The sequence below is a fragment of the Phyllobates terribilis genome, unplaced genomic scaffold, assembly GCF_046119375.1.
Source record: "Phyllobates terribilis strain yellow unplaced genomic scaffold, ASM4611937v1 Scaffold_252__1_contigs__length_2834547, whole genome shotgun sequence".
Taxonomy (NCBI): Eukaryota; Metazoa; Chordata; class Amphibia; order Anura; family Dendrobatidae; genus Phyllobates; species Phyllobates terribilis.
In genome coordinates this window covers 2347072-2363640 of record NW_027363012.1, presented here as the reverse complement: position 1 = coordinate 2363640, position 16569 = coordinate 2347072, and the positions used below count along the sequence as shown (strand labels likewise).

Sequence of the window (16569 nt, the reverse complement as noted above, 5' to 3'; positions counted from 1 at the left end):
ACAACTCTAAAATGGATTTATTTCTTTATTCACACAGGAAGCTGAAAATTGCATGATTTATGTGTAACATTAATTAATTAATATTTTCTGTGCATGAAGTGTTCGTGCAAATTAAAGTAGCTTTACAGCATGACGTGTGACAGCTGCGGCCTTTGAACTTTGAGCTAATAGTATAGATCCTATTCATTCTATTTTCAGCTGATGTAACTTAAGACCGGGCAGCCAGTGAAAAAAGAATCTATAAGGCTGAGTTCACACGATGCGTATTTCATGTGTTTCCGCAGCGTTTTTGCAGTTGCGTAAACGCCGCGGAAAAGCATGAAAAACGCATGGTAGAAGGGAAGCAATGTTCCCCAATTGAAATCCGCATGTACTGTGCCCATGATGCGGATTTTTCCGCAGCGTAAACGCTGCGCTCAAAAATCCGCAGCATGTCATTTAATTTTGCGGAAACGCGGCGTTTTCGCCGCCATTGACTTGCATTAGAACGCGCCAATTCCGCAAGACTGCATCTGTACTTGCGTAATTGGTGCGTTCTAATATGCGGATGGTACCCGGGTGTGGAGGAGAGGAGAGTCTCATCCACACCCAGGTACCATTAAAAAAGCTGTAAAAACAAGAATAAAATAAAAAATATATATATACTTACCATCTGTCGGCCCGCGCAGCGCTCCTGCTTGCTTCCCGGCACTTGCAGTGAGTTGTAGGACCTGCGGTGACGTCAGAGTCATGTGACGGGTCACGTGACGCTGACGTCGGCAGGTCTTTCAATTCAAAGTTGCCGGCAGCCGGGAGAACGGAGTGAGCAGGACAGCGCGGGCCATCGGAGGTAAGTATATACACTCTCTAGGGTCACACTGTATAAATCCATGCTGTTTGCATGGATTTATATAGTGTGACCTAGTTGTCAAGCACTTTCCAAGAGATGCTAAAATCACCAGTAAAGCGCTTGTCAATCTGCATGCGGAAACGCATGTGAATCTGCATGTGGATCCGCATGTATTCTGCAGGAAAAACGCATTTCTGCATGCGTTTTTTCTGCCAGGGAGATGCAGAAATGATGCAGAAATTTTCTGCTTCATTTCTGCATCGTGTGCACATAGCCAAACAAGAGGTTTTTTTTTCAAGTATCTGAAATTTCAGCAACTTACTCTCATATTATATAATATGTACTTGGGGAATATTCAAAGAATATTAAGATATTTAATTGATATGACAATGCGCATTAATAAATTGGGATACAACAATTTTGGGTTAAATATATATATATCTAAAACTTCATATGTGGAATGTTTGAGTTGAACAGATCTGTGAATGTCAGAGTGAAGGTGACAGATGAGTAAATCAGCAGCTGCTAAGTGTGATTGATGTGACAGAGGCCTCGTACGTTTGTATGTTTGGAAAAAAAAAATGTTTCTTTATGTGAAGGTACAAAAATATATTTAATTCTGAAAAAAAATTATAATACATAATTAGGTATTATCTACATATATATATACTTCTATATTTCTTTAATAATTATTATTTCTTGATTTAACTAATAGTGGATAAGGGCAACCACACATCAAAATGGTTTACAAAGCAAATTTATATTTAGAATAATTTTCCACATGATAATATTCTTGAATAACTATGATATTATTTTTAATGGTTACCTAAATAGGTACACACCTCTCTGTAGACAAATCTATGCTACTCATCGATATGAAATTTATGCAAAATGTTCATAGAAGAATAATTATTTTTAATTTGGTTCTGATATATACATAAATTTTATAAAATAATATTTTTTGGTATTAAAGGGGAAAATGTGTTTTTGATCCTGATTACATAATCACTTTTGATCAATACTTATTTTTTCACACATTTTAATAAAGAAGAAACAATAATAGAATCATAGAATCATAGAATGGTAGAGTTGGAAGGGACCTCCTGGGTCATCTGGTCCAACCCCCTGCTCAAAGCAGGATTCACTAGATCATCTCAGACAAATGTCTGTCCAGCCTCTGTTTGAAGACGTCCATTGAAGGGGAACTCACCACCTCTCGTGGCAGCCTGTTCCACTCATTAATCACCCTAACTGTCAAAAAGTTATAAGGTACAATGGTATAATTAAGAAGGGTATTACATGCAAAGTTGCATAGTTTAATAATTTTTTGGTGATACAAGGTTATGACAAATATGAAATCATCCAGATAATGGAAATATAAAGGTATTTTTTATGGAGAATATAATTACTCTTCATTTGTCATTAACATATGAAGGCCTTATTTTTATTTTCATTTTTACATTTTTATTCTTACTTATTTTCTTATTTTTCCATTTTTCAGTTTTAATTTTCAATTTTTGATTTTAATTCAGTTCAATATTTCAACTGAGAAAACACATTAATATTTAATGGGGTAATGTCTAGTACAAAGAATATTGCTTCATTAAATATAATGATGATATGAATTAATATAAGAAAAATGTTTACATTTTCTGAGTAAACACAACAATTCATTCATTCATTCTTACATTCATATATTTATTCATTTTAGTTCAGCAGTATACATTCTTTGGTATTATTGGTTTAATAAAGATATAAACACTTGTTGTTTCAAAACACACTGACACCTATGGGTTGGAAAAGGCAATTACACCTATGACATAAAAATGTTCTATCACATGAAGAACTTGATTAATAATGAATTATTATCTATTATTGTTTATTATTCCAAACATAATTTATTTTAATATTTTGATAATAATTAGATGGATATTATTGATTGCTATGGTACGCTGTGATATTATAGGTTAGGAAAGTTGCCAGATTTGGTATCAGATTAGGGAATGAAGACTTCAATCAAGACATCGCAATTATGAATTCTATCTTAATAATGACTTTTCATATTTATAAATCAAAGAGACTCTCAGAGGTTACAAGAAGACGCAACCGATATCCGGAGGTCTCAGAAGGTAACAGGTGTGAATGCTGAGTGATCATAGACTGTGTCAGATACAATTCACACCACTGATCACCGGGACGGCAGAGGACGATGATCCTATATGAACTGTGTTGTGTTCAAGTTTCATCACGTTCCAGTGGTTTCTTATCACCTGCAACGCTTCAATGAAAGCTGGTGAACAGGTAATACCTGGCATATGTGTCCTGTATATAAAGGACTGAGTACTGGTTATGGGGCTATATAAAGCAGGGAAGTGTCAAGTTAACCCTTGCTTTACTGACCAAAGACGTCACATCTGTTCCAAAAGTGACATGAGACCAGTGCAGATGACACGGGGAAGATTCCAGAATATCCAACGTCAGTCCAGGTGACATCACACAGATATTAAAGCTACATTTCATCCATAGACTTTGTTTTCTTATCAGTTGACACACATGATCTTTCTAATAAAGAGTACAGTTTATGGACTGCACAATGATGAATACAATTATGGACTGTACAATATCTACACGCTATAATTTATTTCAAAGGAGTTTTCATCTAAAGACTGTGTTATAAAAGAACCAAGAAGAAGATGAGACGACGACCCGATGACATCAGATGATGACGATTGGACCCGCGATTACTTCAATTTAGATATAGGGAAGTATAATTATACATATTAAATGAATATTAGTCACGGCTTACCATAACATGAATTCACATCATTATATAACAATAATCAGATATTGATATTATTATTATTATTATTATGGAAATTTAATGATATTGCCAAGGAAGAAGGAAAGAAAAAATGATTGTTATCCTAATGATAAACCTGTCTTCTTTTGAGGATTTTTCAGTCCTTTTTATCCTCAAAAAGGGGGGAATGTTAAATAATTAATAATCGATAATCATTTTTCTTAAATCTGAGTTCTATGCATCAGCCATCGTGTCTAGTTGACATGCGCTATTTGTGTGTGTATTTTTGGTTCACCACCATATGTAGAACAGGTGTCCATACGACTGGCTATAAAAGCCCATGGTATAGAAAGGGGGGGCTCTCTTGCTCTGCCCACCCCACAAGACACAGAATCTTCATGCTGAGAAGTATCTGACATGTAGGCCTGGACACGTGCTGGATAAAGACATGATTTACCAGCCAGGATCCAAGGAAAGATGGGTGAATCTCAACAATTAAGCTAATTATGGACAAATGGACAATTACTTTATAACTAATTATTGTATGTACCTGCTGCAATCTGATTCTTTTTAATGGACAATCCAAGAATAAATAGATACATTTTTTTATAAGAATATCGTGATATTGATACTTTGAGAAGTCCTCAGTAGAAAAAATAATACAGAAAGAGTATTATTTTACAGCCGCGCATGACGTCACTGCCATGCGCGGCTGACATGGAAAGATCAGCTCCCGGAAGTCACTCCCATGCCGGGTCTGTGTGTGCGGGGAGCAGTGACTTCACTCTCCTTCATAGCCGGCACACAGCTTAGCCGTGCTGCGGCTCCTGCTGCTGCCGGGCTATAGCGTGTGCCCGCTTATTAAAGGACATGAATATTCACCCCCTCCCCACGCCCATGGGCGTGGAGAGAGGTTGAATATTCAAGCCCTTTAATAGCGGGCACAGGCGATTCCGGCAGCAGCAGGAGCCGCAGCGCGGCTACACTGTGTGCTGCTATTAAGGAGCATGAATATTCAGTGCTCCCCATGCCCCATGGGCGTGGGGAGCAGTGAATATTAATTTGCTGTAGCAGCGGGGACAGTGTAGGCTGCAGCAGGCGGCCGCTGCCTCCTGTGCCCCGCTCCTCCACCGCTACCCCCACACCCCACATATATATATATATATATATACACACCCCCCCCCAACATTCGGACTATAAGATGCACCCCCCATTTTCCACCAAAATTTTGGAGGAAAAAAGTGCGTCTTATAGTCTGAAAAATACGGTAGATTATTAAATTAAATAGAGATTTAGGATTAAATCAGTGTAGGGTGCGGACAACCCCTTTAAATTGTTAATTGAAATAAAAACAGTTCCCCGTTGTATTAATAAGGCAGTGATTCCAACTGTATTACCACTGGGAGACCCCCAACTCACACTCCTATTTCCCGAGTGCCTTCCACGCCAAGCTTGGTTATGGAGGCTTTGGATTACCATCCATACTGTTCAGCACAGATCATGCTTCTTATGTCTTCATCGATCCCCCAGAACACAACCCTGCATTACCGCGTCCTTCAGGCTTTGTCCAATTATTTTCTCCAAATTTGTTTGCCGATCAGTGGCAAGAGGCTGTTGAGCTACTCAGTCTCCTTGTTTCTTTGGAAAATTGGCACACTCTTGCATATAACAGTAGAGAATGGCCAAATCTTACGGAGACACTGGTAGATCGCAACGAAACATGGAGAGAGCAGATGTTCAGCAGTGAACTTGGAGTCTCCCTCCTCTATGAAGCTTTGCCGTACACATCTGACTTACTCCTGAGGACTTCTCGTAATTCACATGTGCAAAAATAGTTCAATCCACAACTAAAACGCTGGAACCAACTCGTGGAAAACTGGATAAAGATAGATAAAAGGCACATTACCTGTGGGTAGCCCAAGTGTGAAGTAATTGTCAGGTCCAGGATTGAACTGGGCGATGCGATTACTTAGGTATTTTGCTGCCCATTCGCTGGCCAGGGCATAGTCATCAAGAATCACCAGCCGCATGATTGTGCCCACAAGCTCTCGCCTGGCAGCATGTGGCTAACAAACTGAAAAGAGAAGCGATACACAAGATAAGAGGTGACACAATAATATACAAAAGAGGTAACACAATAATACACAGTCGGCAAGTTTGGAGACTGAAACACATTCTGGCTTTCATAAAGTTTGCTGCTTCAGTTTTTATAGTGTCAATTTGCATTAACTGTAGATTGTTATGAAGAATGATCAGATGAATTGTTAAAAAAAAAAAAAATGCATATTAATTTTTTCCCAAAGAAATTACTTAACCACAAAACCCTATCACTACACTATGTGTGCTGTAGCCTGCTTCTCCGGGTCCTACATCACCAAAGCTTGGCACTTCGGGGACACATACCTCCCGTCCACGACCTGTCCGGCAGCAACCTTACATACCCCCCCTCTGCCCAAAGCAGGGGGGGCTTGGCACCTTCTGCCACCATACAATAGATACACAAAAGGTATAACGCAGTGTTTCCCAAACCCCATCCTCACAGACCCCACAGGTCGTATTTTCAGGATTTCCTTAGTATTACACAGGTGACTGAAGTATCATCAAGGCATCAGGAATTCTCTCACCTGTGTAATACTAAGGAGATTCTGAAAACATGACCTATGGGGGTCCGTAAGGATGAGGTTTGGGAAACACTGCTATAACAGAACAAAACTAAAAATAACCAGTCCATACAGCACGGCATCAGCCGTTTAAATCTAGTGCTTTTCTCGGCCTCCAGCAGACTGAGCAGCACATGCAAGGTTTGCTCACCTTGCACAACACACAGCACCACTGAGACAGGCGCAGCTGTCTTAAATCAGGCCTTCCAAGACCTGGACTGGAGGTAAGTGAGCAGCTATTTCCCCCCAACTCTTTCAGCTGCTCTTAAAACCCGGCCCTTTAATCCGGGCCCATTAACTCCCTCCCAGCACTATGTGTTCTGGAGCCTGCTTCTCCATGTCCTACATCACCGAAGTTTGGTACTTCGGGGACACATACCTCCCATCCACGACCTGTCTGGCAGCCACCTTACAGTGTGCTGCACTGAGTTAGACCAGAAATGAACCAGAAGATACCTGAAGGTAACTGCACAGCCAGAGTAAAAAATGTTTCTCTTTGTTTTCACTCTCACCCCTATAGTCCTACACGTTCTACTAACCCTTCTAATCCCTACACCTAGTAATGAACTGGTCATCTCTCCCTCCATCTCACCTCCTCAGAAGATCTGTTCCTCAACATACAATCCTCTGTCTCTAAACACAGACAGCCACCTCACGCTCGCTCCTTCTGCTCCTCACTGCTGGCGATATCTCTCCAAATCATGGCCCTCCTCACCACATCCCCACAGTCACTTCTACCTCTCATCCACAATCTATCAAATTTCCGCAACATTTCTAACCCTATACCCATTGCCCATCCCCAGCTTCCCCAATCCCACTAACAGGAGCTCTATGGAATGCTCTCTCCGTCTGCAACAAACTTTTCATTACTAACAAACTTTCCTTCCTTGGCATCAATGGTACCTGACTCACCCCCTCTGACATGGCCTCTCCAGCTGCACTTTCATACGTTGGATTCCACCTTTCCCACACCCCTCGCCCCATCGGCAAGCATGGCAAAGGAGTTTGTTTTCTCCTGTCAGATAACTGTACTCTGCTGCCCGACTAATCCACCTGTCCCCCCCACTATTCCCTGGCCTCTCCCCTCTGTCAATCCCTTCACTGGCTCCCCATTATCCAGAGACTCCAGATGAAAACCCTAACCATGACATACCAAGCCATCCACAACCTGTCTCCTCCATATAACTGTGACTTAGTGTCCTGGTACTTACCTGCACGCAACCTCCAATCCTCACAAGATCTCCTTCTCTACTCCCCTCTTATCTCCTCTTCCCACAATCGCACGCAAGATTTCTCCCATGCATCCCCCTACTCTAGAACTCTCTACCCCAATATATCAGACTGTTGCCAACCGTGGAAACCTTCAAAAGGAAGCTGAAGATCCACTTCTTCTGACAAGCCTACAATCTGCAGTAACCACCGCTCCATCATACCACTGCACGACCAGCTCTACCCTCACCTACTGTATCCTCACCCATTCATTGTAGACTGTAAGCCCTCGCGGGCAGGGTCCTCGCTCCTCCTGTACCAGTCGGTGATTCGTTTTTGTTCAAGATTATTGTACTTGTTTTTTGCTATGTATATCCCTTTTCACATGTAAAGCTCCATGTAATAAATGGCACTATAAAAAATAATAACTTAATAGGGGGAGGTTAATTTGCTGTGGAGACTTCAGGACTCCGAAAAAAGTCCAGCAAGTCCCTGTATCACTTCCTACATAGGATTCAGCTATGGAATTGGTTCAACACCAGTGCAGAGCTTGCTCAAGAATGGCAGCAGGCGGGCGTCAGTGCATCTGTACACACCGTGAGGAGAAGGATTTTGGAGGCTGTGCTGGTGTCAAGTAGGGCAGCAAAGAAACCACTTTTCTCCATGAAAAAGATGAAGAACAGGATTATAAAATGCAGTAAACTACAGTGATTGGATTACAGAGGACTGGGGTAAAGTTATTTCCCTGATGAAGGCCCCCTTCAAACTGTTAGGGACATATGGAAGAATGAATGTCCGGAGAAGAAAAGCTGAGTGCTACTTTGAGTCCTGTGTTATGCCAACAGTAAAGCACCCGAGACGAGTCATGTGTGGAGTTATCCATCATCAAAAGGGAGTGGGCTCACTCACAATTTTGCCTAAGAACACTGCAGGAGCATTTTTGGTGATTAACAATGCATATATGAGCATGACGGAGAATATGTCACAAGGCAAAAGTGACAACTAAGTGTCTGGGTAACATTGACATTTTGGGTTCATGGCCAGTAAACTCTCCAGATCTCAATTCGATTGTGGTCACTCCTCAAAAAGCGGGTGGACAAACAGAAATGTATGTAGTGAGCTCCTAGCACTGATTAGACAAAAATTGTCCGTCGTCAGTCAGGATTTGGCCCAGCAGCCGATATCCAGCTGCCAAGGCGAAGGGAACGAGTCTTGAAAAATAAGGGTCAACACTGAATATTGAATCTTTCCATAAACTTGATGTATTTGTCAATAAAAGTGTAAAACTTATAAAATGCTGATAATTGTACTACAGTAACCACAGAAACATCTGACTAAAAGATCTAAAAACACTGAAGTGAACACCAAAATTTGTATCAGTCACAAGACTTTTGGCCAGAACTGTACATAAAGTGACACAAAACAAGATACAAGACATAGGTCAAAAAAAATTCTCCATCTTCTTCGTTCCGTCAATCCGTGAAAAATGGGACTGCACTCAGATGTCATCTGAGTGCAGTGCGATCTTTTCGAAGGACTCATTAACTTGCATGGCCGAACGTGATCCGAATATTAGATGAAACTCAAGCATAGTGATTTTTGTCCTCGGACAGACTGTCTATGGGGCCGTGCACATGTGCGATTTTTCTCCTTGGACAAACACTGGTCACAGTGCGATTCAATGTTTTGTCAGATCGCACTCCGACCGAAAACACTGCTATCTGCACCTGCCTTAACATTGCAACGCTAACAATAGTAATCTCAGCAAGGACTGCTGGGAGATTTCAGCTCAGAAGCCTGCAGATCTCTGAACGCAGCTCTAGACTATCACTGGCTGTAACTCAGGATTAGTAATCGATACGTTTTTCGAAAGTTACACAATAAACTATAATAAATTACTCTCATGTGAACACAAATTCTAAAGGAGAACTCTAACACTAAGATATTAACTTAAGGAGGAATTCACACATCCGTGGTGGGATCCGAGGACCCGGCCCGGCTCTCCGGACCTGATCAGTGCCACATCTATTCCTAGGAGGTAATCACAGATCAGCACTGGTGACCCAGCGGTTGTCAGATCTGAGCTCGCTCCGTGGAGCACAGATGTGTGAATTCAGCCTTACAGAAGTTGTCCCAGAGTAGAAAGCCAGAGCTGTTGGATTACAGCGCCACCCCTAGGTACAGGCTGTGTGTGGCATTACAGCTCAGCACCTGTCACGTCACTAGACCGGAGCTGTAGTACCAGACACAACCTGGGGCCAGGACTGGCGCTCTGTGTTCCTTTTTCTCATGGACAAACCCTGTGCAGAAAAATACAGAATCCAGGAACCTCCAAACATGGCAGACATCGCCAAGTTCTAACAGTGCATAATGGGCGCAGCTCCAGCCATACTGTCAGTGACTGGAAACCTGGTTTATAGTCCAACTGCTGACAGGTGAGAGGCTGCGGCCCCCTGTAATCCCCGGCTCTGACCCGTCACCGACCATTGCTGCAGGGGACTAACCACATCCACAGGAAGCCAGGGTGCCCCCCCCCCGGACTGAGACTGCCCCCCCCGGGAGCTCAGTGTGGGGTGCGCAGTCATCCGCCATGTCTCCCCAATACTCAGCAGCCTCACCACCCACAACTCGCTCTGCAGCCTCCTCCCTGGTAAACGTTAGAATGTATGGGCTCCTTCCAGGTATGACGTAGTTTGCGGGGGCGTGTCCTGACTGCATTATGGGCGTGTTCTAGTTTAGCACCAGACGCCAGAGATTCATGCAGAAAGTGATACGGTGAAGCTTCAGGAGGAGGTCAGTGCTGGGCTCTGGGGGATGCTGCTTGCTTTGGGTGGTCTGTGGGGCTGGTGGGGGCATGTTCTGGGTATTCTGGGGGGATGTTGCACGTGTGTGTGTGTGTCTTTCCTAAATTCCTAAACACCCACCGGAAAACTAAGGCGCCCGCGAGTTGCGGGGTGAATTGGCAACTCGGGGGTGTACTTATTTCCTCTGTGGGTAGGTCACAATTTTTTTTTTTACCGTCCAAGATCCATCTTGGCAAAAGTATGGTGGTAATTTCTGCCTTTCTGGACATTGGGGCGGGGTTTATTTTGATCGACGCTAGGTTCGATCAGGACCTCAAACCTCATAAATTTTCTGGCTCAACACCCATAATCGCCATTGACTCTGCACCCTTGAGCTAGGGGTATTTTACTCTTGTCGCTCGTGTGCTACATCTGCAGGTAGGGGCCTTGCACTCTAAATTTATTGACTGTTATGTGCTAGAGGGCTTGCCCTCTCCTGTGGTCCTTGGACTACCTTGGTTTACGCTGCACAATCCTGTGGTAGGTTGTGTGCCCACTATGCGTCTTTTAAGCGTTTCCGCAGCGGCAATTCCATTGCAGAAACGCTTAAACGCTTGGTAGAAGGTCTGCAATGTTCCCCAATGATAATCCCCATGTGCTGTGCACATGCTGCGGAAATTTCCGCTGCGCATTATCAGTGCGGAAAAATCCGCAGCACTACCAATTATTTTGCGTAATCGCAACGTTTTCGCCTCCATTGAATGGCTTAATATCCGCATGACTACATGTGCACATGCGGATATTAAGCGATTCAACGTGTGGATGGTACCCGGGTCTGGAGAAGAAGAGACTCTCCTCAAGACCCGGGTACCATGGTACCTGTAGTAAAAAAAAAAAAAAAGAAAAGAAAAAAATACATTATTCTTACCTTCTGATGGCCCCCTGTCTTTTCTCCGCTGCGCCCAGTCTCTTGTACGGCTCGTCAGCGGTCGCGTGATCTGTCACATGACTAAATGACGTCATGGAAGGTCCTTTCACACCACCGTGAGCCGTACAAGAGACCAGGGGCCATCAGAAGGTAAGTAAAATGTTTTTGTTTTTTGTTTTTTTTACCATTTTTAATCTTTTTTCTTCAACTATTAACTTGGTCACACTATATAAATCCATGCTGGTTGCACGTATTTATATAGTGTGACCAAGTTGTCAAGCACTTTCCAAGTGATGCTAAAATCGCTTGGAAAGCGCTTGACAACCCGCATGCGGAAATGCATGTGAAAAAACACTTCACTTACACTTGTCCCTGGCAGGAAAAACACATGTAAAATCCGCATGCATTTTTTTCTGCCAGGGAGATGCAGAAACGCTCAGGAAAAATCCAGAGCATTTCTGCATCGTGGGCACTTAGCCGTAGACTGGCAGACTCGGGAGGTGGTAAAATGGAGCGAGTATTGCCAAGAACACTGCTTGGTCACTCGGATAGCCACGGTGGGTCTGATTTTAGGAATGTGTTTTCTGAACAGGGGAGTCAAGAACTTTCTCCCCATCATCCTTATGATTGCGTCGGCAATATTATTCCTGGGGCCAAGCTACCAAAAAAACAGGTTATATAATATCTCTGGTTCAGAGAGGCAGGCCATGAAAAACTAGATCACTGAAAGTCTACCAAAGGGCCATAAGACTTTCTTCATCTCCCGTTGCAGTGGGGTTTTTCTTTGTCAAAAAACAAACAAACTAGGGGTTGTGCCCCTGCCTTGATTTTTGCGAGTTTAATCAGATTAAGGTCTGGGATGCATATCCTCTCCCTCTCATCCCAGACCTCTTTAGAAAACCATTTGGCTCCTACAATTTGGTTAAACTAGACCTCAGGGTGGCTTATAATCTCATTCACATTGAGGAGATGAGTGGAAGACGGCCTTCAATACTCCTGAGGGGCACTATGAAAACCTTGTGATGGCATTTGGGTTGACTAATGCTCCCATTTTTACTCATCTGGCAGGTAGATCACAACAAACCCATCTTGATGACATAATGGTAGACTCCATACTAAATAAGGAGGGAGTCACTGACTGTGGTGGCCCCTCCCTGGGCCGTGGCGATTGGTGACCCCCCCTTCTCTGCCCCTTACTGACCAGTGATCCTGAAGCCCCCGGAAGGATCCAATGAAGCGAAAGGGACGGCTGCTGCAAGCCGTCCCCTGGATACATAAACACCGGGACATCCCACGTTACTTCCTTTCTTTGCTGGTCCCGGAGTCGAATGTCATGGAGATTTCAGGATCAGGTCAGATTGCTGAGGCCCTCCAGGCTGGGTTTGCACAGGGGGGCGAGCGCTGGTTACAGGCTCTCATGTCGGGGCTCAGCGCTCATCCCCCTGGCCCCAAGCTCTAAATCCCCAGATCACCCTGCCCCTGGCCCTCAACCCCTTATGGGAACATCATATTCCCCAGTCCCCTCACCACTTGGGCCTACTCACTCCAATTGCCCACGATACAACGGTCCCCTCCACGGCGGTCGGGTCATCTGGAACGGGGGGCTGCATTACTTCCGCGGCCTGGTCCCGATCCCCATCCTCACCTGACCGCCGCATCCGCACAACTTTACAGTGTTCATCGGGCCACTCAACCCGGCACGGGACGGCAGGTGGCTGCGGTAGTGCTGCAGGCGCGCGCTGACTCGGGGAAGCGGGCAGACGTGGCGGTCCGGAAGCGGGCGCGCGACTCCACTAGGCCGAAGAGGCATGTTGGGGGAGGCGGAGCTGGAGGGCAGGAAGCGCTCGATGCGCATGTGCGGGGCGCATGTCCGCCTCACGTGACCCCACAGGTCACGCCCCCCAGTCCAGAAAGCTGCGGGGCGGAGCAGGAAGCTGAAGCTAGTGCGGCAGTGGACCCTGCGCCTCACTCACAGCGGGCGCAGGGCTCCACTGCACTAATAAATGAGTGCGGGCTGTCTTCCATGTCGGCGGCGGGCACAGAGGGGATTCAGGTCTCCTGCCTGCCGCCGGCGCTGGAGACAGCATAGAGCCTGTTGTTCCCCACCCCTGTTAACACTCCCGTCCCGCATCCTGCCGAGGAGCGCCCTGGAGGGCGGAGGTCCAGCAGGCACTCCCGTCCTCCAGAGCGCTTTAGGCACAGCACCCCGCAGCCTCACAGAAGAAGCTGCGGGCCACTTAGTAACCATTCCCCGCCCCCTCAACACACAGCAGGGGCTGTGGCAGAGCAGAGCTCCAGACAGGAATCCTCTGCCGGGGGCTGTGCTCTGCCTCCCCCCCAAACAATCCCCCACAGAAAAACTCCTATTAAAAATAAAAGAAAAAGTTCCCAAAACAGAACACGTGACACTACACATCCAGGGGACATTGCGGCCCTGTAATCACCGCAGCCCATCCAGCGCCCAGTCACAGTATCAATACCCCACTGATGGACACGATACGGAGCCTAAACACTTCAGCGACCATCCTCGCCTCCCCCATATACCCCTATAATAGCGCAGCGACGCACGCGCTTGACACCGCTATAGCATTGCCCTGGCCACAAATAGCACCGACATGTCCCGGTGGGACACATGTAAACTGCGCAGAACCCCCCATACACCCTCAGGGACACAGAGACTCCAGGCGTACTCACTCTAGGCGAACTCGCTGTAGTTCCTCCGACGACAGATCTATGCCATCGCACACAAGTCACCGGCGAAGGAAGCGGACATCTCAAGCAAAGCGGAGATCGGCATCCCACAGGAGGGGTCACAGGTCGCAGTCCTCAAGGTGGCGCTCACCATCCTCTGCATCAGAGATGTCGAGCGCATCGTCGAGCCCCAACAGCCGCTTGCACCGATCCCGTCCTCCCGGGGACAGAAACTATACAATAGCACCCTCCAGAGCTTACAGTCTGCACGATACAACGATTTCACGCAGGTCTACGAGCACAGGCACGCCGCTCACCCCGAGCGAGACAGGTGTCAGAGTCCCTCCACACATCGGAGTCCCTCCTCCAGCCGCAGGAATGGGTGCGTGCAATATAAGTATAACTGAAATGGGAAATAGTAACACCAACTTAATAGCGGCCCTTAAGGCCATAGTCGAACAACTATCCGCGCCACCAGGCGCTATACATAATTCTACTAAAAGAACTCCACCATTAGCCAGCATACACAAGGACACATTCTTTTGCGGGAAAAGCCCATTGGGCTCACACATAGACGAGGAAACCAGAATTAAAATATGGAATAATGACTGCATCGACATTTGGTCACTTGTAACCGCTGACCAACATACTATAGACAAAGAGAAAAGGATAGCCGACAGACCATTCGACAGAAACAGACAAAAGGTTGCAATGACGATGAGTAACTGGTTACAGGCGTTTTCTGTGCTGGGTTCATCATGGGCCAAAAGCATCCGGAACGCTGCTCGGAACTATTCATATACCAGGATAGGGTGTATAACTCGTACAAAGCCCACGGCGGTTCAGCATGGTGGCGCTACGATGAAGAGTTCCGGAGGTGGTTGGCCCTGCAACCACAGTTAGGCTGGGGGGTAAAAGCTACAGACGTATGGTTGCGATGAATGCTGTCACAGAAACACCATCCCTTTCCAACAACGGCTACTGGACAACAGACAACAGCAGGCCAAAATTCAGTGGTAGTACGTAGACCAGGGGCCAGCTGGCAGTACAATGAGGGACACTGTCGTTTCTACGCCTTATGCAGATACAAACATGAATGCTCAGCCTGCGGTGCAGCCCACCCCGCGGCAAGATGTTCTCGTCCCACAAGCAAATTATCAATTAAACTCCCACAGTCAGAATCCAAGGACCCCGGTGAGCGTAAACGCGATGGGCCCCTGGCTAGACCAATATCCTAAGAAAGACGCAGCGGGACAGTTACGTTTTGGTTTCACATACGGTATTTTTCATCCCTTTCAAACTTAATAAATCGCCCACCTTTGCAAATAACCTTAAATCTGCAAAAGAGCACCCTGAAATACTTAGGCAAAAAATACAAAAAGAAGTAGCTCTAGGCAGAGTGGCGGGCCCTTTCCCAACACCACCATTCAGTAACCTAAGAGTTTCCCCTCTGGGAATAATCCCCAAAAAAGAGCCAGGTTCATTCCGGCTTATCCATCATTTATCTTACCCAAAAGGAGAGTCTGTAAATGACGGTATTTCGTCTGAAGACGCCTCGGTCTCCTACGCGTCGTTCGACAGAGCAGTAATGTTAGTACGCGATGCGGGGCCCGGAGCGCTGCTCGCTAAATCCGACATAGAATCCGCCTTTCGCCTACTACCGGTGCACCCAGATTGCTACCACCTGCTGGGATGCCAAGTGGACGATGAATACTTCTACGACACTTGCCTCCCAATGGGTTGTTCAATATCTTGTTATTACATCGAACTATTCAGTTCCTTCCTAGAATGGGTGTTGAGGTATGAAACCGGCAATAGGTCCGTCACACATTACCTAGATGACTTCCTATTCGTCGCACCCAAAGACTCATATCAATGCCAATCATTTCTTAACGAATTCACAAACATCTCTCGACGGTTCGGAGTCCCATTATGCCCTACAAAAACCATAGGCCCCACAACAAAGCTATCGTTCTTAGGCATCGAAATCGACACCACAGCAAGGTTATTCCACCTCCCAACAGAAAAAATACAAAAAACACTACACCTCGAGTGATTTTGCACAGTACGGAAAGTAACACTACAACAGATGCAAGTGTTACTAGGCCTCCTCGTGTTCGCGAGCCAGGTGATGCCAGTCGGAAGGGTTTTTTCTCGTCGTTTATACCTTGCAACAAAACGTGCATTAAAACCGAGTCATAGAATCAGAATCAGCAGGCAGCTTCGGGCGGACTTAGAGGTGTGGAAAACATACTTACAATCATTCAATGGTCACACGTTATTTATGTCAGCAGAACAGTCCAACATTGAACTAACATTATTCACCGGGGCAGCAGAAGTGGGCGGATATGCAGCGATACTAGATAACCAGTGGTGCACAGGCTTATGGCCTCCGTATTGGTCTGAACAAGGGTTAACAAAAAAACAGACACTCCTGGAACTTTTCCCAATAGTGGTAGCCATAGAAATATCGGGCACGTACCTAGCGAACAAAAATATACGCTTCATAACAAATAACACCAGCCTAGCGCACTGCATTAATAAGATGGCATCATCGTTTCTCCCAGTGCTAGGCCTACTACGCCGGCTAGCATTCCTGTGCCTAAAACACAATGTATGGGTCCGCGCTAGCCACAATGTGGAGGGGGGATCTAACGCTGCTGCTAACG

General features: G+C 45.6%; 1 long non-coding RNA gene across 1 annotated transcript in view; it reads right to left on the bottom strand.

Annotated features, from left to right (window-relative positions):
- LOC141218956 (uncharacterized) overlaps positions 1–13074 on the bottom strand; it is a 47639-nt gene extending 34565 nt beyond the window's left edge. The window contains exons 1-2 of the long non-coding RNA XR_012287590.1: positions 12855–13074; positions 5536–5703 (exon numbers count right to left, since the gene is read on the bottom strand). This is a non-coding gene — a long non-coding RNA (uncharacterized lncRNA). The remainder of the gene's footprint in view (positions 1–5535; positions 5704–12854) is intronic.
- Between the last annotated feature and the right edge of the window lie 3495 nt (positions 13075–16569).